The sequence below is a fragment of the Grus americana genome, chromosome 8 (assembly GCF_028858705.1).
Source record: "Grus americana isolate bGruAme1 chromosome 8, bGruAme1.mat, whole genome shotgun sequence".
Taxonomy (NCBI): Eukaryota; Metazoa; Chordata; class Aves; order Gruiformes; family Gruidae; genus Grus; species Grus americana.
Window position 1 is genome coordinate 4,763,697 of NC_072859.1, and position 27,963 is coordinate 4,791,659.

The 27,963-nt window shown below is 40.7% G+C and overlaps 1 protein-coding gene and 1 long non-coding RNA gene across 8 annotated transcripts in view; one reads left to right on the forward strand and one right to left on the reverse strand.

The window, feature by feature from the left end:
* The window catches only part of RC3H1 (ring finger and CCCH-type domains 1), a 76,080-nt gene extending 57,876 nt beyond the window's left edge, over positions 1-18,204 (reverse strand). For 3 of the 5 annotated variants that reach the window (XM_054834096.1, XM_054834093.1, XM_054834092.1), the window contains exon 1: positions 18,005-18,204. The gene's annotated coding sequence lies outside the window, so the exon portion shown is untranslated. Of the gene's footprint in view, positions 1-192; positions 330-18,004 lie in introns of those variants that run through there. The other 2 variants (XM_054834095.1, XM_054834094.1) reach the window with 1 other exon arrangement.
* A 102-nt stretch (positions 18,205-18,306) lies between these two features.
* On the forward strand, positions 18,307-26,610 carry LOC129209397 (uncharacterized). Of its 3 annotated transcripts, XR_008578061.1 has the most exons (7): positions 18,315-18,440; positions 18,814-18,921; positions 20,499-20,592; positions 22,417-22,496; positions 22,688-22,806; positions 24,636-24,671; positions 25,959-26,610. It is a non-coding gene; the product is annotated as an uncharacterized LOC129209397 (long non-coding RNA). The 3 variants fall into 3 exon arrangements; XR_008578060.1 differs by lacking the exon at positions 22,688-22,806; XR_008578059.1 differs by lacking the exons at positions 18,814-18,921; positions 22,688-22,806 and having other exon boundaries at positions 18,307-18,440.
* Positions 26,611-27,963: the final 1,353 nt, after the last annotated feature.

The window sequence follows — 27,963 nt, forward strand, 5'->3', positions numbered from 1 at the left end:
CAAAAAGCATGCTGAAGCCACACACACAAACCCCATACTGCCAACTTCACGGTTCACAGAAAAGGATAAGCCATGCTAGCTGTGTTTTCCATATCTAGTTCCACAGAAAAATCTCTGAAAAAAACTGAAAAGAGAGAGAAAGCCCATCTCTAATCAGAGAAGAGTAGGTAGAAAAAAGAAAAGGCTTCTTACCTCTGCCCAGGGAGCTCCATGAACACTAATACAATATGCCCAGAACAGTATTTCCAATCGATTGAGATTCTTTTTCCCTCTCCTGTTTGCTCGCTGAAACTTTGCTGTACAATGTCAACTGACAGCAAGTGCTCCACTTCCTCATTCCCCTGCTGCGCGCATGCCTGCTCGCGTGCAGCTCCCCAACGCCACTGAACACTTGCCCAGAAGACAGAGGTCTGTAACAAAAGAAATTCCCACCCAACAGCAAATCCTGGAAGTCTGTGTGTAACACATGTTCCCACCCTGCTTTCAAAGCTACACAAACATCAACAGGCTTCACTGGCCATATAAGAAGTCTCTTTTTCGGGGGCGGGGGAGAAAATCATCACCATCAAAATTCTCTCCCAAGCTCACTGAAGCTCAGTCAAATCAGATTCAAGATTTGCTTTCTTTTATCCTCAGTAATTTTTATTTTGACTGTGAAATCAAAGGAAGAAGTTTATCTACTTTCATGCAAAAGTCTCTTATTTGGTAGTCTGTAAAGTACCTTAGGAAAATGGGGCCAGTTAAGGACAAGATGTTATCCCTCATTCAAAACTTCCTGGCTTGTAACAACACAAGGGAAACCAAAAAACGCCACCAACATCACAACTCTACCACAGTACCTCCCCAACAGAGGATCTAAAAGCAATTTACAATGATTTAAGCTTCACAACATCCTGTGAGGCAAGAGCCAATGTCTTACTACAGAACGGAAAACTGTTGAGTAGAGTTATTTCACAGGAAAAAAAAAAATTGAATGAAGCCTCATATATCATTTTCTTGACCTCTTATTCTCACTCAACATTCAATCACTAGTCTTGCACCATTAGGATTACAAACAGTAAAAGACAACATGTACGCAGAGGAAGCTTAAACCTCCCTGCTCGTGCCCCCTAAAACATACAACCTGCATATGGCTCAAACAGCAAACTTTTGGGGAAGATATACATGTCTAACTTCATAATTTCTGGTTAATATTATACATGCTTTACAGCTTATTTAAAAGAAGGGAGAAGTGACCTGCTCTTAATAGTAAATGGTTTCATGATCTACTACCTCGAAAATTTTTCTACCAATCATAAGGACTCCCAAGCCCATAGATGATTAAGTCTAGGGAGTTAATAGCAAACAAGCACGTCTAGAACATGTTCCCTTCACTTCACATTAAGAGTTCTTGCATTTGTCAATGGAAATGACTGCAACGGTAACACAATGATTAAACCAGGATTAAAAAAAAAATCAAGGAAGAACTAAATAGATTAACAGAAGAAAGGCAGAAGGTACATAAAATATCCACAAAAGTTGTCAAAAGAGAGAGACTTTGGTTCAACTGGTCAGATGCTCAAGAGCTATCAATCCTGCTCTCAAGGAGGCAAGCAAAGCATTTGCTTTCCCCAGAAGCAGAGATATGTTTCAATAGTTGCTTTCTGAACACCCGAATAACCAAAAGAAATGCAACAACCACAAATTTGAAAACTAGAGCTAATGATCAAGCAATTAATGTGCCCCCAAAGAACTATATTCTTATATTACTGAATCTGAGGCCTTTTCCAAGTAATTGGGGAAGTAAGAGAGAACAATTCCTTATCACAAGAGTCTATATTGCAAAAAAGTTACGGGGTTTTGTTCATTTGGTTTGTTTTTAAAAAAACTTGCAGATTTGCTAATGTTTGCCATCAGATCATCCAGGAAAGGCATAGTAAAGAAACAGGACAAGCTTGTAAAGTGTTCAGATTTGAGGGTACATTACCTCTTGGCATCAGCTAGAGAAGTCACTACCCTTCCACACTCATCCCTTTCTAAGATATTCCAGATTAATTGTTTGCATAGTTGCTCCATAGTTGAAGCCAGCAGTTTTAAATGTAGGTCTTTAATAAAGACAGGCAGAAATTTAGGTGGACAGCAATTACACCAAAACCTCATTTTAACTGAAACAGGTCAACAACTCAGCCACACGAACAGCTCATCTAAAATAAAAATCTAAGTAGTAGTATACTTTAAGAAGAGAAAGCAATGGAAAGTGAGTAGCATTCTGGAGACTGCAAAGACTTCAGCTGCATAGGCACAGGTGAACAAACAGGCATCTTTGAGTCCTAACCTGCTGAAGCAAAACTTTTTTTTTTTATACACCTTTTAGTGATCTGAAGTATCAAAAGTATCATAGCAGTAATAAGATTGGCATCTGCTAATGAGAAACCATATTAAAGATCAAAATCACTAAGGCCAGTATCATTCTTTTTCATACTGGAATAATCTAGTTACTGACTACTACTATAGGCGTTCGGTAGATGAAAAGTAAATTGGGGGGGGGGGGAATCTTGTTGCCACTGCAATACCTTTATCATTTCTTAGAATGCGATAAGTAGACATGAATCATTTAGTTAAGACCCAGCACAATTCAATGAAAGAGAAAGCATAAAAAACCCCAACCTAACAAAAATTAGAAAGTGTTGCTTGCCACCCACTCTCCAGTAAGAGCTTCTCTCCTAACTTGATTCAGCAGCTATAATTCTGCTTTGATGTCAGTGATGCTACAGCTATAATAACGCTATCATTGTAATGTGAAACAATGAGACAGAGAAGGAAGGAATTAAAGCCTGACTGGAGACACTGGTCAAAAGCTGTCCAAAAAAGCTACCCAGCCTCCAACCTACAATACAACCCTTAATAATGCCTCCCTGTCCTCCAAGCAAACTTTGTAAGAGAAACACTCGGGGGGGGGGGGAAATCCAGAAATTGCCAAAGCTGGATCTTTTTGGGTGCTTTATGCATGCACACATGGTTTTTTGTAGTGTATTGTGAAAATATTACTGAAACTATTTGTTTGATAGACTTAAAGCTAGAACTGAGTAGCAGTCCAAAGTTCCTCCCACCTCCTTCCCCTTATGTTCAAGGGTTAGCATTACACTATTCACTCTCCCCAAAACTTTATTTGTTTTCAAACTACCTAGTAGACTTAAAAAACCAAAATAATCCCAAACCTCATGTATCCAAAATTCCAGGTGCAATAGTAAGGAAGTGCTGAAATATACTGTAACAGCAGTATTAAGTGAACACACCTGCCACTGCCAAGCACAGGAAAGAGGCAGCTTCTATTCCAATGAGTCATTGAAATTAAAATGTGAAATCCCATTTTACGTAGAACTTCACAGGCATTCAAAAAAATATTTTAAGTGTCCATTTGAAAACACTGTCTCAGAACTTCCTCTTTAATGTGTGTCCCGTTCCCCCCTCCCCCTTTTAATTTCTTTGATTTGGAGGTGGTTTTTCTTGTCACTGGGTAGATGTTGCCCTCATTTTAAAAACAGATATCAAACAGCTTCATGTTAATAACTGTTTACTTAACAGTAGTTTCTAATAAAGCTTTCGTTATTTTATTTACCTTCAAAGCAATTTATTTTGGAAGACTGCACTTAAACATCAGAAAGATCTTTTAATAAAAGCACAAAGTCATCCAAGAGCAGTGAAAACAGCTAATGAATTTTTAAAACTACCAATGTAGTGGCTCATCTGCTTGTTTTTTAATTCACGAGTTCATTTTAAACATATTATAATCACAAGAAGGGATTTCTTATTATATGTTGTATACAAAACAATCTCTAGACTACTGTGTTATTTCAAAAGTCAGTGGAGCACCTAGTTTGCTGGCACATATTTCATCACAGCAGGAGTTCACGATGACAAAAATTTTTTTCACCCCCTGAGCTTTATTATAATTCTATACCCCGTTATACCCTTCTCTCTCTCAAGATCGAGACAGAATTATTAAATTATATCAGCTTCAAGAATTCAGCTCCTCTACTTCAGGCACCTGTTCAGTCAACCATGTGATATCATTTCTACATTAGTAAGAAACTGTATGGCACCATCAACTTCAGAGAAAAGATGTACATTTGAAAATAGTTGTCAAAACACTGTTCTGCTTACCACAACACTGCAGTCCTAACAACCACTTCCAGAAAGTGGAGGTAAGCAGACTGAGGAGTTGCTAGCAGAAGCTAATCTAGGTTTTCCCCATTTCTCTCCCAGATCACAGCTTAAGTCTAGCTGCACTTATCCTGTCTAGACCTAAAAAGAGACTAGTTAAAAGTGAAACAGGCAAATTGTAAACAAAGACCAAATGACAGCTGCTACCTACAAGTGTACCTCCAGACAAGATTTAACACCACAGCAAGAGAATCTCATCTCTACTACGACAGCAGATAATAACCCGCATTGCTTACCACAAGCTAACATGGGTTAACCATCTTATTCTTGAGAGGACTGAAACATCCAGACTTACATTTTAATTCTACGAGCAATGAAGACAGATATTGAAACTTTACCTGTTTGAGATTTTCAGTAGAGTTTTATGCATGGCTTACAGTGGGGCAAGTCAGAACTGCACCTCAGAAAGGCAGCACTGCCCTCTCCCCAGTACTCTCATGCCAGCTCCTGATCTGACACACGTCATCTACGCCAGGGACCTAAGCCTGTCAAAACCTGTGTTGGGTTTGCGTGGCAAGGTTTTGGTAGCGGGGGGGCTACAGGGGTGGCTTCTGTGAGAAGCTGCCAGAAGCTTCCCCTGTGTCTGACAGAGCCAATGCCAGCCGGCTCCAAGACGGACCCGCCGCTGGCCAAGGCCAAGCCAATCAGTGCCTCTGGGATAACATATTTAAGCAGGAAAACAAAACAGTTGAAAGAGCTTTTGCAGCCGGAGAGAGGAGTGAGAAGGTGTAAGAAACTCTGCAGACACCAAGGTCAGTGAAGAAGGAGGGGGAGGAGGTGCTCCAGGCGCCAGAGCAGAGATGCCCCTGCAGCCCGTGGTGAAGACCATGGTGAAGCAGGCTGTCCCCCTGCAGCCCATGGAGGAAGGATGAGGGGGTGTAGAGATTCCACCTGCAGCCTGTGGAGGACCCCACTCTGGAGCAGGTGGGGACACCTGAAGGAGGCTGCGACCCCATGGGAAGCCCACGCTGGAGCAGTTTGCTCCTGAAGGTCTGCACCCCATGGGAGAGACTCACGTTGGAGCAGTTCGTGAAGGACTGTAGCCCGTGGGAGAGACTCCATGCTGGAGCAGGGGAATGATGAGAGGAGTCCTCCCCCTGAGGAGGAAGTAGCAGCAGAAACACCGTGTGATGAACTGACCGTAACCCCCATTCCCCGTCCCCCTGTGCCGCTGAGGGGGGGTGGAGGTTGAAGCCGGGAGTGAAGTGAGCCCGGGAAGATGGGAGGGGTGGGGGGAGGTGTTTTAAGATTTGATTTTATTTCTCATTCCTCTACTCTGTTTTGCCTAGTAATAAATTAGATGAATTCCCTCTCTAAGTTCAGTCTGTTTTGCTCGTGACGATAATTAGTGAGTGATCTCTCCCTGTCCTTATCTCGACCCACAAGCTTTTTGTTATACCTTTTCTCCCCTGCCTAGTGAACGAGGGGAGTGAGAGAGCGGCTCTGGTGGGCACCTGGCTCCCAGCCAGGGTCAACCCACCACAAAACCAAATTTCTTTGCTTCCCACATTAGCTTCTAACAGACTCCAAAACCTGTTCCAGATCTGTTAAATGGTCAAGCAATCCCGGAAACATAAGGGAAAGAGTAGGGGAAGCACAGAAGATGGAAGCTTCAAGACAGTCTCTGTCAGCATCAACACAGGTTTATCAAGTTTTTAGCTGTAGTTTCATGAGCAGCTTATTTTGGCACAACCAGGGCAACACAGAATTTTAAGTAAGTCTTCATTAACGGCAGCCATCTCTAACATGTTGGCTACATTTTAACTACACATTTAAATGCTATTAAGCAATCCTAACAATGAGGATGACTAGACTAACAGTTTGGCATGATGAGAGTAGGTGAAATGGAATAAGGAACTGAAGCAATAACAACCTGTGGAATTGTTCCTTTATACTAAATCCACCCAAAAATTTTCTGTGTTTCAAAAATAATGCTTCACAGCTAGATTTAACCAATGCTTCTTGACAGTACAAGTTACACAAATACAGTCAAAACCATCCTTTCAGGTCATCATGGTTAAAGCACTGAGCAAGGTGCTATCTAAAGAAGATGAAAGAATGCTTTAGCAGTCCATAACTTCCAAGATTTCTTACTGCTCCTAGAACCAGAGTTGCAAACATAGAAGCAATCATGGAAATGCTATAATAGGCGATACAAAAATAGCTTTCAGGGACCAAACTAAGCCAGATACCCTCCTTTGGGTAGCCCTGTAGTAGCTTCACTGATAATAAAAGCAGGAATATTAAGATAACATAAGTTTCACAGATGACTATTCTGCCTGTTTCTGTGACACAGGCTGCCACTGTGTTTTAAAAATGTAACCTAGTCTACACTAAAGCTCTGGAGTCATCCAAGGTTAAGAGGCAGTTGCAGAAATGGCACTGAGCCTGGGGAGTTTCAGCTCTGTTGTAACAGTTGCATTAAAAAAAAATTAGCTAGTCAACATACTATTCAAGATTTTGTAAAAATCTAAACACTATTCAGCACGGACAAACCTGCTCATCACTTTTAAGTAGTGTTAAATTACCATTCACACAGGGCTTAAAGTCTTTAAATATCAGTAGGAGAGGTCACACAACTGTTGCTGAAAAGCAGGTTAATTCAGGTACTTCTGACTCAGAATGTAATTGAGCCTCATTTGCTTTAAATGCTACTGGCACCCGGTGATTCAATTTGTAGCACTGCTAAAAAGAGCAGCTCCAGAGGCCAGAAATAGCCTGGGGCAAGGTACTCCTTTTGAATGAGACTTTTCATGTAACCTTCAATTATAAGGAAAAAAAACCAAAACCCCGGCCTTAAATATTTTGCTGCTTTGGTGTTAGTCTCACCTTCCAGATTTATAAAAATAGCATCTTTTCTTTACAGCTTTACAAGATCATTAAAAACAGTACTCGTGGTTTTAGCGAGTGGAAACAAAAGACTCAAGTCTCAGAGTTTCCATTAAACACCTACAACAAACATCTCAGAGTTTAACCACAAAAATGAAAGCTGCTTTTTTTTTTAAATAATTTTTTAATATAGCAAACAATGCAAGATAGTTGTGTATAAAAAATCCAAACCTCCAACATCTCATTGATCCTCCTATCAGTAATGGATAAAAAGTTATATTTATTTTTGGCAGGAGCCCAAATTCAAGTGGTAAAAAGAGTATCTTACATCCTCTTAAAAGAGATTTTGAATTATAATCCTAGTTATAAAAGTTTAAAGTTACAAAACTGGAAAATCATTCAAGCAAGAGGGCAAAATATAATAATCCTGGCAAGCTACCTATTAAAAATCCACTGCCAATTTGGTGAGTTTTGCTGCTCTGGACTTCAAAAAGACAAAATTATGTGTCTGGAGTAAACTTTTTTTTTTTTAAGAAAGTTCTCCTATTTACTGCTTACTTTGCATGAAACTTGTTTTAAGTGGAGCAGTCCATGAAGAACAATTTTCTCATTCTCAATTTATAATATTAAGTCTTAAAAGATATATTCATCTCTGAAAACATATTACAACTATGTTATAGCATTATCAGCAACTGGAATGATGTAAAAAAAATACATAGGACACCACCTCACAGACTCTATTGCCAGAATTCTATTAGTAAAAATTATATAGTTCTCCGTAGCATTCTGAACTAGTCTACCTTTTTAAAAGCAAAGAATTAACTTCTGTTAATGAACTTTATTCACAGAAGATTAGACCTCACTCATGGAAAACTAAGGACTGGAAGATACTCAGAAAGAAAACAACAGTAGCTGTGCAGTCAAGCAACTTTGTACTTCAATTGGGTGCTTTAACTCCTATTAACAATATCCTTGAAGTGGTGACAGCCCACCAAGAGCTTTTAATAGACACACCATCACAGGCTGCTATAAGCCTACAAGTGTTTAAGCCCTCACAGCCCTGATGGCAGTATTACCTATCCCAATACCTTCAGAGTAAGTCTGATCAATATTGTACAGTTACTGCACACATGGACTACACAAAAAGCTACCTATCTCTATTTTTCAGATTTCCTCCTTTTAGTCTTAAAATAGAACAGATGCACTTAGCTGCCAATCACACCTCTATTGCTGCAGATCAAGCCAGGGTAAAGTGACAAGTGAGCCTTGTACAGGCAATATTTGCATGACTCGATCATTTTAATTCTGTTTTATACTGTGTAAGCCCCTGATTAAACAGCAGGTATCTAAATGTATGATAAGGCATAGGAAGAGAAAATTAGGCATTGAAACCATCTTACCACCCATGCAGTCACCATCCCTTTACGCATTCCTGGATTTAGCCACTCACTGTTTTGGGAATAAAAGCAATGACAGTAAGCTAGAACTGAAAATCAATTAAGAAAAGAAAATTCTCAAAATCTGTAAGCCAAACCCACCTGTAATAGCACTACTGAAGCCCTCATAATTGCACTGGGAATTATTTTAATACACAAAACCTAACAGGAATAAAGTATTTAAATATATTTATTAGCATGCTGCAGTCCCTGGATTTTTACAGGCTTACTGTCAATTTTCATTATGTAATGACAGCTCACACACCAGCTTGTCACATCAACATGACTGATTCTATTCCCACTTCTCAAAAGCTACACTAATTCATTAATGTAATTTCAGAACTTACCAGATGTGCTTGAAGGAAAGGATTGCTGTCACTCACTTCCCCTTCCTGAAGGCTCCCAATTACAGTCACATGAGCAGGTCTAAGGCTTTCTTTTTCCCCCGTCCTGGGAAGGACAACTAACATTTTTATTTATCAGGTGAATTACTCACAGGAAGACACAGTGGAATGTTTTTTTTCCCCTTCAGATTTTACATAAAAGAAAATATGCCAGTGATCATTTTAATACCCAGTGAGTAATACTGACACCACACCCCATGCTCATCGTGCAGTGCCTAATGCGACAGCCACACCACCACATGCTCAAATACCAATGTCTAATTTACCTTACTGATACCAAGTATTTCTGTAGATACCTTTCTTCCTGGTATGTCCTGAAATCATTTACATCATGCCCAAGCTTCAGCTTGACAGAGCTCATGTTGTTCTATTCTAAGCTGGTCTAGCAAAGCTGAAAACCCACATAAAAATGGCTGTGATCATATAATTCCTCCTCAGAAACACACCCAGAGACATCCCCACCCAGTCCTTCTGTGCTATTTTGTTAGAAACATTTGACAGAGAAGTTCCACTGAGAAAGGAGTGACCAGAAAAGCTAACTACAGATCTCTCTGCTTGCTGAAGCCACATAAATCCTCAAACTTAGAAAACCAGCGGGGGAATATTTCATTTCTATGAAATACAGAGCAGAGACTTTGACACAATGTAGAATAACGCAACTTAATAATTTCCAATACACCTGGTACAGGAATAAATGCTAAAAAAAGAGCCTGAAAGCAACTTGCCAGTTTTTATGTCATCCTATTAGTCCTATTTTTATTCCTTCCTTTTCACGAATGCTACAGAAATGAGACAGAACATCACACATTAAGGAGATATGAAAATTTTGTATGCTACCTCCCCAGGAACATATTCTGCAAAAATTACAGCGCTCAGTCAGAAGATAAGTCTTCTTAACTCTGGTAAAAATTAGGAAAAAGGGATAAATGCAGTATTAAGTATTACCTATGGAATTTATTTTGCTATGCAGCCACAAAGCTGTCAAGTCTCCAATTTACTAGATCTCTCTTGCTCTAACCAGAAGTCTGCCCTTCTCTACTATTATTGACAGGCAGCCTCTTCCTTCTACAATAAGCAGAGATGGATGATTTAGAGGGTTTCCAAACACACCAGCGCTTACTTTGAGTACCTTTTCTGTGCACTAAATCACAATTATCAGTGCAAAACAAATTATTTGTCTCCCTGAAGATCCTTAATGTAAATGCATCCTTAAGCTTGACAAATTGAATAGAAAAAACCAGAGGGAATCATGAAGTAAGCCACCTTCAAGTCAGGAAAAGGCTCTCTATAAAGTACACCACAGTAGATAAAAGGCATATAAAGGTATCACAGAAGCAATGTCTTCAGATAGAAGTCACAACATATTTTAATACAGAACTCAAATACAAGAGACTAACAATGCACACACACATTAGCAAGTCCCAAAGACAACCCCAGCAGCTCATACCTTCTCTATAGAATCCAACAACAGTTGGCAACAAAACCATCACAGTTAAAATAGTCTGGACTATTGCAAGCAACCGAAGTTTAACTAATTCTCACTTTCCTGAATAACATTTTCTTTCCACTTGTATGAATCACCTACAAAGAAGTTATAGTGTCCAGGCCTCCATTCCCAAAGCCTGGTGAAACAAGGAAGACTAAAATTAAAATTCACCATTTTAACTGAAGTTTTTGGCAGCACTACTAAGACCTCTTTTTTAATTAATTCTACAGGAGGCCTTTTCACGCAATTAAACAGGAGAATGACTCATAAACAGGAAGGACAGCCTGAATCGTAGCCTCTGGTTTAACATACCCAGTCCATTCCATCAAGCCAGTTTAGACTAACTTATTTTTATCTTTCTCCTTTCAAATTTACAGCAACAGCCAAAGTAGTCACGAGGGAGTGTGCCATGAACAATGCTCCTCAACTTCTCACCAGTTCCAGAGGAAGCAGTGACATTTTGATAGTCCCCAGTCAAGTCCAAGAACAAAGAGTCCCACGGTTGCTTCATTATCCAAAACAGCCCATCCTGCAAGCCTGAATTGTCAAAGCAACAAAATTAATAGGCAATATGCCATCTCTGTTACCTGCATTAGCTAGCTGAACTGAACACTGGCTCAGAACAAATTTAAATAAATAATAAAAATAAATCACTTAGAAGGAAAGTAGCTAATAACAGAGAATGTAAGATCATTAAACAGAACAGGAGAGGTGAAGACACCCACGGATCCAGGAAAAAAAACATCCACGAGAAAACAGAGCATTTTGGCAAGCAAAGAAATAAAGACTCCTTACAGAAAAGTCATTTCAAGTCTGGGAAGATACATGGGAGAATGGTATTTTCTTTGTAACTGCTCTAGTAATTTGTGAGACTTTGCCCTGTTCTGACCTATTTTTGAAACAAAATCCACATTCTCTTTACAAAGCGAGTAAGACTAAGAACTACTTCCTTCTGGACCTCCTAAAGAGCTAGTCATTTTCCAGCTTCCAAAAATTTTTGTATTTTAACATCTACCCACGCAATAATTAGTAACAATGCAGGTGACCAGTGACAATTTCATTATTATAATAAACAACTATTTATCAAGACCTTTTGAATTTGATTAATTGGCTCCATTGTTTACAGCAGGGTACTTTGTCAATTTGGTATGTTACATGTAAACGCCTGAGCCCCTCAGACATGTCTAAAAACAACTGCCCAAATGCCACGTAAAATAGACTTCTTAATTACTCTAGAAGAGCTCAAGAAATACCTATCTAACCAAGTTAGAAAATATGTCATACGTTACTGGGAAGATTGTTCATTTATAGAGGGGGGAGGCTGAGGCTTGCTTCACAGTATGCACGTGCTCCTACTCTTTCTTCCATACCTCCTGTCTGAAGCAGGGCAGCACTTTGCTGTTTCGTATCTCCTCAAACCACTTGGAGCACTTCAACATGGTGCAAAACTCAGGCTTGATTTTTATAAAATGAACTGAAATAGAAGTTTTAAATTGGGAAACACCATGAACAGAGATGATTGTTTCACTGGACTCATGAGCATGAGCAGATTTTTCAAGATTTCATTAGCACAACATTCACTTGTAAAAGCAGGGGAACATTTTCTACTGAGCTTCCCAGAGAACAGCTTACACTCAGAAACATGAGATTTAATTATCATTAGGCCTGCATAACTGCCAGAATTATTAATGGTCATAAACCGATGTTTACGCAGCACACCACAATTTCAGAACACTGCGTAAGCTAATCAGACTCACTTTCTACTATTTCTTTCAAATTTAGTGGCCAGTAATTTCAAGGTCTCTCCTTTGGTTCTTGCATCTTGGCACAGAATTAAAAAAAAAAAAGGACACAAACCATTTTAGTCTTGCTGTACTACGAGTACCAGATTCATCAGATAGAAACACTGGATAAGGAAGTCTTAACACTTTTATTTGTTTGTACAGTTCCTAACATCAAATAGTACCTGAAGGACTTCCATTCCAGACTGATAAAAGGAAAGGGGGGGTAAAAGGGGGAGAACTAGCTGAAAGAATGTGACTTGCAGGAAAAGTCAACAAAGTTTTGTTTCACTCACTTTTGAAGGACATTTATATTACACAGTCACTGTAGTAAAACATGGAAGAGTTATTCAAGTACAGCTGCTACAAAAAGTGTACTAAGTTAGCATCAATAACGCTTACTCTAAAAACAAAGCACAGAGAAAGTTAAATGCTACTGCACACTAGGAGTGCCCCACAGAAGCTGGTTATTAATATGTAGGTAATTAAAACTACCTCCCTAGGCATGGATTCATTGACTTTGTAATACCTTTGCTGAACCTCACTCCCTTTGCCCAAAAGACAGCTCTTGAATTTCAGTTGGAAACCAACACTGCCTGCCACAATTTATCAAAAATAATTAGCTTGCAAGTCCCTTAAGACCTTCAATGCATAATAAAGAGACAAGATTCCCGCTACTCTAGTGTAAGTCTCCTTTCAAAACAGTAGGGAAGTTAAAAGTTGTAATTGAAAAACCTTCCAAATTCCTCACCATTCAAACTGAAGTAATTGCTAGAAATTATTTCAGGAGGAAGTTCTAAGACCTTTGGAATCAGGCTACAAGCACTACTGCTCCATCAGCTGATCAACCAGAATTTTATTATGAACAACAGGTTTAAAAACAACCCTACCTCAACCTTCAAAGCTTAATCTGACAGGGGCTGATAAAGATGGAAACATCCTGAAAAATAACGACATTCGGAATGCCCAGATTTTAAGAGTAACAGTCTGCTTTTAATTAGATCATTTAAAAAAATACCTATTAAACTGGCACAGTAGAGAGGCAAGACAAACCAGACTTTCCATGTTAAGACAAAAAACAAACCAAAAGAAATCAGGAACCACCTGTAAGATCTAGATTCTCCCAGACTAGCGCATTTCAGTTACTTCAGCTATTCCATACACTTTGTTTCTTCAATAGTCTTGTAGCTGAAGCGCAGTCCTACCACAGAAGTCTCAGATTAAGGTAAGATGCATACACCCCCAATTCCAAATATTTGTGTGATTGAGAAATAATGCTTTATGTGAAGGAGTAAAAAAAGTGATTTTTGCAAGACTTTTTTCAAGAAATCATTAGAAAGAGGGATCAGCAAGAAGAACATGTCACGGCTATTTTAGCGACTTCAAGGTTGGAATAAATGATTGGCAATAAACCCTCCAGCTTTTGTAATGATCAACTGAAGACTCACCTTACCACAGTATTACATGTCTGACACAAATACTCTCTTCTGTGTTGTCTCAAATTACATAGCAACCTCTGCCACCATCTGTGCAAAGCAAATGAAAGATCTGTTCCTTCCTTCAGCCACACCGGCACTACTTTTCAGTTTAACTGCATATCCTCCACTTCTTATGTTGCAAAACAGGAAAAATTGAATTCTTTCATCTGTCAAAACAATCCCCTTCCCTTACCTCCTCTCTCCTCCTCCCAACCATCTCTCATATGAAGATTTTTCTCCTTGTTCCTAATAATTGCTCTTTATTAATGGTGTAGCTAACATTGTAAAAAAATCAGTAAAAGCACAGAATCAAATGACAGAGAGATTTCCTGTATTATTCTACATGTGGTCCTTATGCTTCCTGAGGTTGGTTTTTTGGGGGGTTTTTTGGACAAAAAACCAGCATGCTGAGCAAGCTTTCATGTAAAAGTCTGCAAAGGATGTCCAGGTCCTTTTTCCATGTGAATTAATGTTAAAGTGTTTAGATTTTCCAGATGTCAATGGCTGGTGCTCAGGAGATGCTGCTAATTAGACGATATGACATTTTTCCCCTGCACAATGCAACAGTGTCTCACACCAAGTTCAAGCTTGAGCCAGAGCCAAGAGCCACCTTCTTAAAAGTAACAGTAATACCTACTAGTGGTTATTCTGCCAGTCTTACTGCAAACTATTGAAAGTCTGCCTTCAGAAATGTATTGCAGAAATTTTATTATGTATATAATAAGCCATCTCTACCTGCCAAAAGTTGCCTTAGACGACATATAGCTGCCTGCCTTCTCACTGTATTAGAAAGAAATCTCAAAGGGGGGACGGAGGACACCCATCACACTTGCAGGAAACACACTCCTCTACAAATTCCAACACAGAGCAGCGCACGACCAAAATTGCTTCTGACAATATAAATTTGCATGAAATTATTTAGAAATCTTGATGTTTCCATCACAAAAGTCCCCTCCTTCTCCAGCTGGCAGCACATGTGTTGCTACCATGCAGTAACAGGAAAGCTATTTCCTCAAGCACTCTTATCAGAAAGTCTTTTCGTATCAGAAAAATCTATTTACAATAAGCTGACAGGGCTTCTGCACCTTCTTGCCCATTACGCATTTCCACAAATAATAAAAGCAACAAAAAACCTCATTAGAAATCAGTTAGACCTTTGAAATCTAATACCATTTCACAACTTTTACCGTACTGGCAATCAAGAAAATGAAACCGATGCAAAAGATAAACATCAAGATACACTTCTTGAGAAAAACAAGTGGTCAAACTAAGTGATGGGAACAGCACCTAATTCAGCATGCACTGTGGAGTATCTCTGTAGGGAGAGGAAAGTAACACAAGTAAATATTTGTGGTTTTCTCAGTTATCATGAGTCCATAGACTTCAGACTGCATTACTGTAATATAGCCTACACAGAATCTTGAAGGTCACACTGAAATTTCAGCAGGTGCAGGATGTTTACATAGTGATCTTTCCCAACACAGGAATATTATATCTTTATTCCTGTATGATAATGGTTTCATATTCATTACCAAGTGCAGTCCAAGGCATTAACTTCAAACTACGAATTCCCCTGTGGTTTCTCTCTCATCTACATTGGGTCAGATTTTATTTTTTTCTGGCCTAACAGCCAATATTCTTTGGGATGCTCCAGCAAACAACCACATGATGTACTGGGTGCAGGAAGAACCACCACAAAACCATGTAGAGTTTCATCTGCGAAATGATTCAGTGAATTCACTGGGGAAAGGAATTTTAAACAGTGAGCGAGCTTTGCAAAAAAAAAAATCTAAGTTTTATAAAGGGTCATCTGCTTAAAATGTACCTTATAGTGGCTGCTGCATAGCTATTTTGAGATGCTCGAGATGTTTGGGAGCCTAAATGCAGGTGAGTTCTTTCTTTCTACTTCAGCTTTATACTTCATACTGTTTGAAAACTATGATTCCATAAGTGCTTTCAAATGGATGAAAGATTTTCTACAGGTATCCAGCATGTAAACCATATTATTTCTCAGGTGGAATAATAAAAAAGGTAATTATCTTTCATATTATTACATATTACAGAACAGGAAAGGTCAATTCCTTAACTATCACGAAACACCCTTTTACAGCACTGGTTAGTTACAAAATATAGACCCTAAATAAAATGGGATGTCAGTCTTTGCCATCATCATCAGAGGTGACCACTGTCAGCATCTCCCAAGCCCTCTGAACTACACATAAAGAAATTAAGTCATGTTTTAATATACACGCTCACTGAATCTCAGCTCCTGCAATGCTTAGTTCAATGAGATTGGTAATGGTTTCCAACCAGATTGCTGGTGAATCACTGGCAACATGGCAGAAGTTTCTGAAAGCAATCCTGTTCATTTCTGTTCATATGCATCAGCATGACCATTTTTTTATAGTAATATACATGTCCCAAGGTACCCATAAATTAAAGCCTGCCATATTAATGTACGCAATTCCTAGATTTATGTATTCATCTGTTCACTGGAACATCAATTTTTAAAATAATTATCAGCATACAATAACCTCATCATGAGTTTCTGAAATATTTTGCTTTAAACTAAGCTAGTTTGGGTACAAAGCTGACAAAAAAAACCCCCAAATACATACAAGTAACTTCCCACTCATCTCCATTAAGGTTACTGCTCACAAAAGTGATTGACAAGCATACCACTCAAGTCTCTGGTTGTCAAAACAGACTGCACTGATGGTACCTGCGTTTCTAAATTTCCCTCAAAGCAGGCTGTCAAGCTGTCTGCTTTGACAGAACCTTTTCTAGGACAGGAAGGTAAATAAGCTATTGCAGGGAAAAGAAAAGGTGCCTAACTGATAACGTCTGCTTCTATTTATGTTAGTGGAAACCATAACTTCATATCAACACTGTATTAATGGACTGAAGAAAGCCATGGTGCTAGTGGTGAAGCTTAGAAACCAGCAATAAGGTACACACTCCTAGGAACACTGGGTTATTTATACAACCATGAAGTCTCTCATTAGCTTAACTGACTTCAAACGCAGAAATACAGACATTTATAGTTGATAAAAACTAATGCCCTCCACATCCCTATAAGCCTGATGGGAGTAAAAAAGGTAAGTTTAGAAACAGGTTAATTTCTGCTTCATAGTAGTGCTGTGTTATCTAACAACTCCATAGCTATATGACATGAATACAGTATAAATGCTGAATTTAACAACTGCATTTCTCTTCCAAGCAGTCATTAGAAGATAGCATTGATAAACCAGTTACAATGATTAAAGCAGCTCTGCAAGAGTCCAGGTTACCTTGGACCTTTTAATCATTTTTGCAAATTTTTTTTTTTTTTACTTCAGCCATTTTCAACATAGTAAAACCACACAGAAAACAGCAGCTACCACCAGAGGAACTTTTCGTTTACACTTGACTGAAATAAAAAAAAAAATATTAAGAGAGCAACTCTGAGGAAAAAGACAACATGCGTGTAGAGAAAATTAAATATTCCCAGTTCCTAGGAAAGAAAAACAACGCATCAGTTCCCTATATGAAAACGGCACAGGCCTCACAATGGCTTTTGAGGACAAAAACTGACACCAGGACATTCCCAACCACTAAAGCACATTAAAATGCAGTTATACCAACACCGCACTCCCGGCAAGTAATCTTACCCATCCTCGCCTTGTTAAACTAACCGCTAAAATAACGCCATGATGAAAAACTAGTGAAAGTAAGTGGAGTTTCTGTTTGGTTTTATCACGGTTTCTCCCCACGCAAGGGGAGGCCGGGGGCCACCTCGCTCTTCCCTCAGGCGCCACAGACAAAAGAGCGACAACCCGGGGGGTGGGTGGGAGTGGTGGTGTCCCCCCCACACCGACAGCGGGAAGAGGGGGGCTCCGGCCTCATTCCCCGCACGGTTCCTTTAACTGTGCCGAGTGCGACACAGGGATGAGTTTTTCTCTTCTTTCCAGGCACACAGAGCCCCTGGAAAAACATCAGCAAGCGCAGGCCACACACAAAAGCCGCCTGTCCCTTCTCCACCGTAGCCTGAGGCGATGCCGCCTCTCCCCGCCCCCCCCCGGCCGGACCCAACCGCCGCGGTCCGCCCGCTCCCCTCCGCCTGCCCCGCACCGGGGACGGCGCCCGCCGCAGCTCCCTCCTTCCTTCCCTCCCTGCCCGGGGCGCTCGGAAATCGAGCCCGGCAGGAGCCTGAGGCCTAGTGAGGCAGGCAGAGGCACAGGCCCCACAGGCAAGCGCAGCGCCCGCTCCCTTCCCCAGGAAGGCGGACAGAGCCTTCCCGCCCCCACCAGCACCCTCGAGGCTGGCCCCATTGTTCCCCGCACCCCCAAGCTCTCCGCTCCCCGTAGCCAAGCCCAGCAGTAGCGGACAGAGGAGACAGCGCACTCACCACACGGGCCGGGCTCCCCGCAGCGGCCACCAGCCCCCTCAGCTGCGACACACGGGGGCGGCCGCAGCGCCCTGCTCCTCCAGCATCCGCAGACCCCGGAGCCCCCCCACCGCCGTCGCCTGCCACCCCTCCACCGCCACCGCCGCTGCAGCAGCGGCCATCTTGTGCGTCGGCTGCCTCCCTTCACTGCCTCCCTTCACTGCACCGCCTCGCCGCCACTACCGCCCGCCCCTTCCTGCGTCCGGCCCCCCGGGCAGGCGGGGCGGGACTGGGAGAAAAAGCCGAGTCACGGCCTAGAGCGCCTGGAGGGTTCGGCGGGGCGAGGGACTGTCCGGCCGGATGGGGGTGCTGTCACCTGCCGCGGGGAGGGCGCTGTGAGTTCCTGTTAAGGGTGGTGGTGCTGCTACTGCTACCTGCTGCTCTCCCTTGCCTTTGGGTGGGTTTTTCGCTCTTGTACGTCACCTTCTTGTCGCCAGTAATAACTATAGGCGCAGCGAGGCCACGGGGTCCAGGTTGTGGCTCTTCGTATGCTAAGTATAGCCTGAGGAGCTCTCTCCATGTTCAGAGTCTCCCAAAGCCCCCAGCCCACCATTTTCTCTCCCTCAGCACCTATAGCGAGGGGGGGAGGGGGCCTTGTATTCGGGTTACACCGTGGTTCCCCTCTTCCTCACGGTAATTACCTCATGCTATCAAACATTAGAGTTTGGGAGTTGGTCTATTTTCTTATTCAGAGGTGAAAAGCACAAATGAATGCTGTTACCACTTAAGTGGTCACGTAGGGGCAAAGACCCTGTTGCTTTCCCCACCAGGCCCATGGGAAGGCACAGAGCTGAGCTTGCTGCTGGAGAAGGTTTCCCTGTAGCTTTCTTTGCGGCAGGCTGTATTTAATTCATCCTCAGCCCCAACTGACACCACAGGTAAAATGTGTTGGGGCCCCAGCAAGCCTTCCTGTATCACACAGTATGTGAACTACAGTTGGGTTGCAGAAGGAATTGTGAAAGGAAGTTGTAAAATGTCATGCAAGTATTGATGACTTGCTGTGTTTAGTTAGCACATACTGCCAGTTTTAAAATGCTTTTGAGTTATTTAACAGCAGGATATTTCAAGGTGGCATCAAATTGATTCCCATTTTATGAGAACACAAACTGTAGTGTAAAATACTAAGGAATTTGTCCAAATTTATTTCCAAATTTAACAATGCAAGCTGGGTTTGGTGGTTACATCCTATTCCCCAGGTATTTTATCACGTATGTGCCCAGCTGGATGCTCTGCAGGACTGATGCTGGTGTGAGGTCATTGTGCAGGATGCTGCACATTGAATCACTGCACTTCTAAACACTGTATAACACTGTCAGGAGTGTGCACTGTATTATCAGTTAAGCATCTGAACTGCAGAGGACAACGTGACCTTGAGATACTATTAAAGCAGCACAATGTCAGGTCAGAGGTAACCAGGCCCAGAGAGAACAACCTGCAAAAGGAAGCTGGGTCGTGACATTCAGATAGAAATCTGGAAACGAGTAACAGAGCTGAATTCTGGACATGAGGGAAAGTCTACATAGGGAGAGTTTAATCTTCAGCTCCTATTTCTGACTCTTGTATTGATTGCAGACAGTCTTTCATGTTAACTTTACAAGAAATGTGGTGATAGTAGCTCAATGTATTATTTATCTCAGTTTTACTATAGAAATTGCCTCTATTATTTAGTCTTTTCCACCAAAACAATTAAGCTTAACGCTTATCAAGGATTAGTGCTTGAATAAAATAATATTAAGAACAGCTATTAAGTGAATTTCTGAAAATGAGTTTCTTGCTATATTCACAGGCATTTGGGATTGTATGAACACAGAAGGCTAAGGTGTTTACAAAGGCCCCATTTAACTTACCATGAGTTACAAAAGAAGTGTAAATTGGGAAGTTTAACATGGAAGTGTGAATCTTAAGCATTATGGCTGGTTTACTGTTATTTCAAGGAGATTAACAGGAAAGATTTAGAAGTCTACAAACAGAAATCTAAAACAATCAATGTTTGTAAGCATTGTTAATCCTTAGTACCACAATTACACAATAAAATACCTGACTGGATGATTTAATTAAGAATATCATAGTTAGCCATATTCGGAAATCAGGGATGATCACAGATAAGTACATTATTATATCTTTATCATTATATTGGCATTGTAATACTTCCTACAATGTCCCAATGAAACATTAATACCACTTGTTCTTAATGACTGTATAAATTATGTAAGAGTCTTTGTCCTGAAGCGGAATCTTTCATATAGCCAATTGGCAAATTGCAGTATCGTTTGTTAAAAAAAAAAATCTGAATCATTATATTCCTATCTAATTAGTCCTTTTGGAAATGAACTACTAAGTAGTATCTCTGCATATTATTCTAAATCAATATAATTCTCTTTTTCATCCTAGTATTCTAATTTAAAACTGTACATACCACAGAAAATTTTCAATAGGCGTTTGCCATCTTTTGCAGATTCCTCTCCTAAACGTTACTCTAGAAATGCGAACCTTATTGAAGTTGTTAGTATCCTGCTCAGATGCAGAAGCCAGCACTAGAAGCTAAAATGGTAGGTGTTCTCTGCAACCTTTGTTTAAAGTCATTGAAACTAGAAGTGATCAAGGCCTGAGGACATGCTCTTACTTCCTGGTTTGTAGCAGGTGATTGTACACAGTACATCATTCTGGTGGTTTGTTCAGTCTGGTTTTTAATACTCCAGTCTGGAGACTTCTGCCACTTCCTATGCTTGGTTCCTGTATACGGTTCCTATATTGCTGAAAGGTTTTCATTTTCAGGTAGCTTATGTTTTCCCTCAGCATTTAATTCTGTTACCACTTAGTAAATTCTGTTACCAGTGTTTACTTGCTAACAACAATTTTCAGTATTACGACATAGTTTACCACAGTACTGCATTGTTCAAATTTAAAGAAGAGGGATCTGAAATGACCTATGGTTGTTCTTAAGTAATATTGCAAGGAGGAGTACTTTAAATGACAAAACCCATTTTAGATCTCCATCAGAGTAATGCTTTTCTAATGATTATTCTTTATTCTGGATTTTAAAAGTTCAGAAAATTGTAGAGGAGCTTAGGAACTGATCCCACTAGATACCTAGATTATTTTTAATGTCTACTTTATCCAGTTATGCAGCATTTCTTCCTGCATGACACACTGCTTTAGCCTATGAAACACAAAGCAGTATCTGCTTTTAGGATTACTGTTTTCGTATCTCATTTCAGCATATTATTAAATCTGCTGTAATTTATCTCCAGTTATTCACATTGTTCTTTATTTTCTGTCTTTAAAAACCCACAGGAATTAGTTTTGATTCTACAGCATATCATCTCAATTTTCCATTCCTTCTTTTTCTTTTTTTCCTTCCAAAAGGGGATAATGTGAAGGCACGGTTCTAGGATTTTACATTTGTGGCCACCCTAGTAATGTTCTTCAGAGTATACGTTAGAAATGAGTCCCCATATTAGCCTGCATGACTGAGAAAAAGAGGTAAAATACTAGTGTAATTGTCAAATGGTATCATCTCATGATTCAATTTTTATATTACTCTTTCCATATAAAACTGATATAAACCTGTGGTAACAGAGTAGCTGTCTTCATAAAAAGAAAGATTTTTTAATTTTTTTGTTTAAATGCGTTGGCAATGTTTCAGTTTGCTATTTTAGTTATTTGCGTGACCTGTAAAGCCGATAAAAATGGAAAATTTCTCATTTTGAAACCTGTGATATCAGAATGAAAGACAAGAATGAAGTATTTTTCCAGCTGGCTGCAAGCATTTAAAAAAATGTCCTTGTTATTTCACGCAGCCAAGATTCTTGCATGTATCGTATAACAGAAAAGATAACAAAAAAGAAAATCCTTAGCACTTTTGTATGTTGTGTTAACAAAACCCTAAAATTCCTGCACTTTTATAAAATTCCCCTGACAAAAGCAGAAGACAGAAGCATATCGCCCAAAAGTCATTGCACTCATTAAAGAGTATGCTGAATATCATCCAGGCCCATGTAATTCAGATGCAACTTTTTTATCTAGTTATATATGTTTATTTTAAAATAATAAGAGGATGATAGCGAAATAAAGCCTTCCACTGTGGAAGGACATGCTCAGTATCTCAACCATAACCTATAAGGTTTAGATTTCCTTTATACAACAGAAACCTGAATGATGTAAAGGAATGTGAAGTGCTTAAGTGTAAAATTAATACTCCTTCATGAATGCTTCTCTCTCAACCATTCAGTTTGCACGAGCAAATAATGCTATATAACCTACCAAACATCATCAGATTTGTTTAAAAATTTGTAAAACTTTTTGCAGTTATTTGATGCTATACATAATAGATTTGCAGAATATCAGTCAGTTATTAACATCTGGGTTTTCAGGCTGCAAGGAATGCAAAAAATGTATATAAAGATACCCTGTGGCTTCAGTTGCTGTGAAAAAAGAAGAAATGATAAGGAAGGTAAGAAACTTCCCTTTGATGATTTCTCATTAGAAGTTTCACTTAACTGTCCCATCTCATTATCCTCCTTGTCCCATTGGCATTTAGGGATGCAGTGTGCTGACGTAGTAGTAGTATGTGCCACAGATTATCATGGTACTCCTTACTGCCTTTCTGTTTACATGTAATTACCTGGTTTGCTTTAATCCCAGAGCTTCCAGTGTCGTTCAGCAACATCTCTAAGCGTGACAAAAATTCTGAAGTACAGGAATGCAGACCCGCCTGGAGGCTGTGAGAATATCGGAGATTTAATATTCACTGGGCAGAGCAAGTCAGTCACTACCACATACTTGTTGATCTGGTGCCCTCTGCTGAAACAATCATCTGTTTGGCTTCTGAACCCGCCCTGGGCAGGGTCGAGAGCCTCTGCCAAGTGCCATATGCTGCCACCTCTTTATCTGCACTTTAGTTCCTTGATTTATTTCCTTTTCTATTCTGTCTCAACAAAAAGCAGAAGTACCACCCTTTATTTCCTTTCCTTCCTCCAGTGGTACTTATGGTGAAATTTGTTTTTTTCTCTTCCTTCATAACATTGTTGCATCACATTTTACAACAGCCTTTTATTGAGCTTAGAAAAGTAACGTGTGAGTTGAGATTATAAAGAATTTAAAAAATAACATTTTATAAGAATTCCAGCTTGGGTGTGTGTATAAAACTGAGAACTACCTAAATTAGCAATGTAATTTTTGTTCCTTTCTGGCAGGTTTCCTGTGAGAAAATGAAAGACAGATAGGGCAATACCGTCAGCACGGGTTTTCTACAGCAAGTCAGTACCTTTGTTCAGCTGCATGTAAAGCCACAGCCTTACTCTCACTTTGCAGGGGAAGTTAAATTGTAGAGGTTAAGCAACTTTTCAGGTTCACGTAGCAAGCAGTGGCAAGATGAGGAATAAACCCCATGGTCTGGTTTTCTGTTCCAACCACTACATCTTTTGCATCCTCCACACTTGTGCAAGTTACAGTAATTACATTATGACTAAACTACTATCTGAGTAATTTTTCCAATCCAGTTTCCCAGGTAGAGGACTCTTACTACAAGTAAAAAGTGGGACTGGCTTATGTGTCTCTAGTCACATCACATTTCTGCAGTAAAAGAAAACACACTGATCGTTTCTAGGAGTTACTCTTGCTTAGTATCACCTGTAAAGACTCAATGTTTTGTACTGGTTTGGTTTGAGAATATCTGATACAAGACTTGCCCAGTGTATCTTCCGACAAACAGGACTATCAGTTCCCATAGGAAAATAAAAGTAAAGGACCAACCTTAGCTAATCATAACATATGAATAACTGCATAAAGTAAGTTTGGATGCTTTTATATTAGTGTGGATCTCAAATAGCTGCTGCTTATTCAGATCTCAATTCTAGCAGTTTTTAAAAAGTATATTGTTCAGGTAATTGCAGAGGGACTTTTTTTTACATTTCATCCCTCAGTGGTTTTTGAGAAGAGATCTGTAAATAAAAATCAATTTTATAACGTGTAGCTGCAGTACATGCTTGATAAGCAGTTTACAAAAAGATTATTTTCAGTGGAAACTTGTCAAATTTATTTAGATAAGATGAGATTATTTTTCTGAGATCATAGCTGTATGGTAATTTCCTTTATTCTTCTACCAGATTCTACATATCTTGTCTACTTTGACAAGCAAATTTTCACACATGCAAAACCCTACCTTTTTGCTAAGAATTTCCTCCCCCGCTTTTAAATTTCTTTTCAGCACAGTATTCTTGGTTTCTTCTCATTACTGTACTGGTAATTGCTGGAATGGTGCGTAACAGCTTCTTCAGTTTCATCAGGAAACACAGAAATTTTTGAATTGTAAACATACAGTATAATTTGTTCCTGTTGTGTATGTTCATGTGTTTTTAGTAAATTGTCATCAGGAAATCCTTAATCATTAATCCTAACCTTGAATATTTTTTTTTATTCCAACTATTACATTTATTTTGTAACTTGGCTAAAAGGTTTTATAAAAAGGAGTTACTATCATTTATTGTTAATAAAATAAGAAGATTTTTTCAAACTTGGTGATTTGTTGGTTGAAGCCTATAGTAATCTGACATGTCATGTGATGCTGCCTACTCTTCTTTGATTCCCGCAGGTGAAGGAGGTGGCATTTACAGAAGAAAGGAAACCAGTAAGTTGAACAAAAAATAGTAACTAGTGGAATTGCCTCTCATTACCAGACAGGAAGAGATAGTATTTGTGGTTTGGCTAGTTAATGTTATTTTTCTACATAAGCCACTGATAAAATTGCTAAAGAAACAACAGCGAAAGGATCACTGAAAGAATGTACTGTGAGCACAGACATAGCTTACATTGTATATACATTTTTAAGACATTCAGTTAATTTCATTTTAGCAAGAGTGACATCACTTTCTCGGAGATTAATGGATATTTATTACATACTCATTGAGAAACATGGAAGGTTACAGTATGGGCAAAAGTTTTAGCCTGTTAACAAAACCAAAATATTTTGAGAAGCACGCTTTCTGTTCTGTTAGGGAAGTATCTCCAGTCTATTTGTCTCCAGTGCTTTTGGTGTTCTGGTGGCTCTGCTACGCAGACACATGCCACCTGCACATAAAAACAGGAGTCAGAAAGTAGTTATTCGTTTTCCTCGTAAAGGCCTCAGTCTTTACAACTTGACTGTAGCTGAACTTCAGTTCATCGATTTGATACCGGAAGGTTGTTTATATTGCAGTTTATCACTGTCTCTCCCAGGCAGCAGCTTTTCTTATCAATGTTTCTGTGCTCTGCAAAAAAGAGCAAAAAGGAGTGTCCTCTATTTTTGTACACAAACCACACCGTCTCCTTAGGTTTCCTTCCGCAGGAAGCACATGTGCATTTATACACTTATTTGCATGTTAAATAGACAAGACAAAACTGTTTCTACTCTACATAGGTGAGTCAAACATTGAAAACCAGTTGAGAGCAAACATTCACTGGTGTCTCAGGTGTAACAGCTACAACTCACAAGTGTCAGGAGGCAGACTGAAACAAACTGGCTTTGTCTTGCGCTTCTCAAGCTCACAAATTCACTAAAGAAGAATCCTGTGAATGCAATATTAAAATTCTAAAAATCCGACCCTCAGTCTGCCTTTCAATGTTAGATGGTAAAGAACAAAACAGAGTGATACAAACCATATCATATAATAATTTAGATTGGAAAAGACCCTTAAGATCATCAAGTCTGCCTAATCACATTATTGGGTCATCTGGTGTCTTCTGGCTGGGAGATCATCATTGGTGTATCTAGAATGGGTTTCTCCTGCTTTTCTTTGGGGCTCCTGCTGCCCCAGTATTTGTTTCCTGGCCTCCATGTACTCCACCTCCCTTCGCGCCAAGGATTTAACGGGCAAGACTGGTCTGCTGGCAGGGCTGGGATTACTAAGCATGCTGTTTGTCATCATCCTCTCTAAAGATCTGGATCTGTGGGGGAGGACCTGAGGGAAGGCTGTCATCCTGAATCACGATTGGCACTTCAGGAGGAGATTTTGACTTTCTACTTTCCTTCTGCATGATCTTCAACTTCTTTTCCAACCGTCTGTCGGCCACCTCGTCCCAGCTCTTGGTGACCTTCTCCAAAAGAGCGCACTGTGACTTGGCTGAAGAAGAGTTCTTTGCCCATTGCAGGAGGGAGTCAGCCCTTCAGCAGCCATGAAGGTCACGCAGAGCTCGAGCGCTGCCTCCCTGGCAGCCACAGGCCCAGGGAGGGCAGGAGGTAACAGTGGGCCTGGGGTGGTAATTGTGGCCCTGGGAGGGGGGGCAAAACCCCAGTTTGGGGCAGACATCTTCCCCCTGGTGATCTGTGCTGGGTCTGTGCCCTCCTCCTGGCTGTTGAGGGGGAAATGCCTGCCCTCAGGGGGCAATAAATCCCCCTGGGGGGTAAGTGTACGCCTGAGGGGGTAATAGTGGTGAGGGGGCAGTTCTGGTTAAGCCCTGTGGGGCTGGTGTCCCCATGGGTTTCTGCCCACGGTGCCTGGGCCGGGGCAAGTGAGGCTGGGGGCAGATGGGGGCTGTAGGGCAGATCAGGGGCTCTGGGGGGCAAATGTGTGGGTAAAGAGGAGGGGTGATGCCCCTTCCTCAGTGGCAAGTAACACCCCAGTGGTAAATCACCCCCCAGGGGTAGATACACCCCCAAAGGGCAAATCTTCCCCCCAGGGAAAATGCCCTGCCCAGGGGCAGATATCCCCCCAGGGGCAGATCCCCACCCTAAGCTCTGTGTGGGGCAGCAGAGGGGGGTAAATGCCCCCTCCCCAGCCTGGGGGGTAGGCAAAGCCTGCCCCCCAAGCAGGAGCCAGGGGCAGAGCCAGGGGCCACGGGGTGAATTGTCACTGCAGGGCTTGGGACCAAACTAGAGAAATTTAGAATAAACAGCGACTGTCAATAAATCCATTTGTAATAAATATAGAATAATTTACTAATAAGGTTTAATAATTTACAAATACATGTATAACAGTTTATAAACCCAAGCAATTTTCTAAAAATAAATAACAATTTATAATACATTAGAGGAGTGCCTGGGTCCCCCACAGAGGAGCTGGGACTCCTGGTTCCCTTCTAGTTTTCCTGGAAGAGTCCCAGCCCCACCATGAAGACCACAGCCTGGATGAAAATAGCAGGATGGTGGTGCCTGTGGGGACAGAGGGGACATGTGGCAGGTGTTGGGGACTCACTCGCCCCTGTCCCCAGGCCCTCTGAAGGTGCGGTGTGGCTGCAGGCTGAACATGGCTCCAGCCATGGCTGTGAAGAGATTTATGGTGAATGAGACCTGGGGGGATGTGGGGGTCAGCGAGGGGACCCAAGCATGTGAGGACTGGGGCTCCTAGTAGAGCCCAGGAGCTTGGGCAGCCCCAGGTGTCCAGGGTGATTCCCAGGAAGACCCAGGTTTTGGGTGAGTGGGGTGGTTCCTGGTTGGGGGGATTAAAAGACATACCGAATTTGTTGTGGGGATGGGGCCCCATGGATAGGGGCTTGCTCAAATCAGCCACACCAGTACATACTCACACTAAAGGTGGTAACTTGCCCTTGATCTGACAATATCCATTGTCTACCAAAGCCATAGCAGGTGCTGCGCCAGTAAGAGAAGCACATGTCAAAAAGGGAATACTGGTAGAATGTCAGTCACCTTGCAATATTCCTGTCCTGCCAATCAGAAACCCCAAACTGGGACCAGATAGCAAACAGGTTTGCTGGTTTGTGTGAGATCTTTGGTACCAGACCCTTCTACAACTATTACATTAATTCCAGCAAACGATGAACAGTACTCTGTAATCGACTTATGCACTGCATTTTTCAGTATACTGATCCATCCAGACCCTCAGTACCTTTTTGCATTTACTTGGGGAAAAATACAGCAGGCATGGACAAGGCTTCCCCAGGGCTTCCCTGGGTCCTCCACTATTTTTTCTAGAATTTTAGTAAAA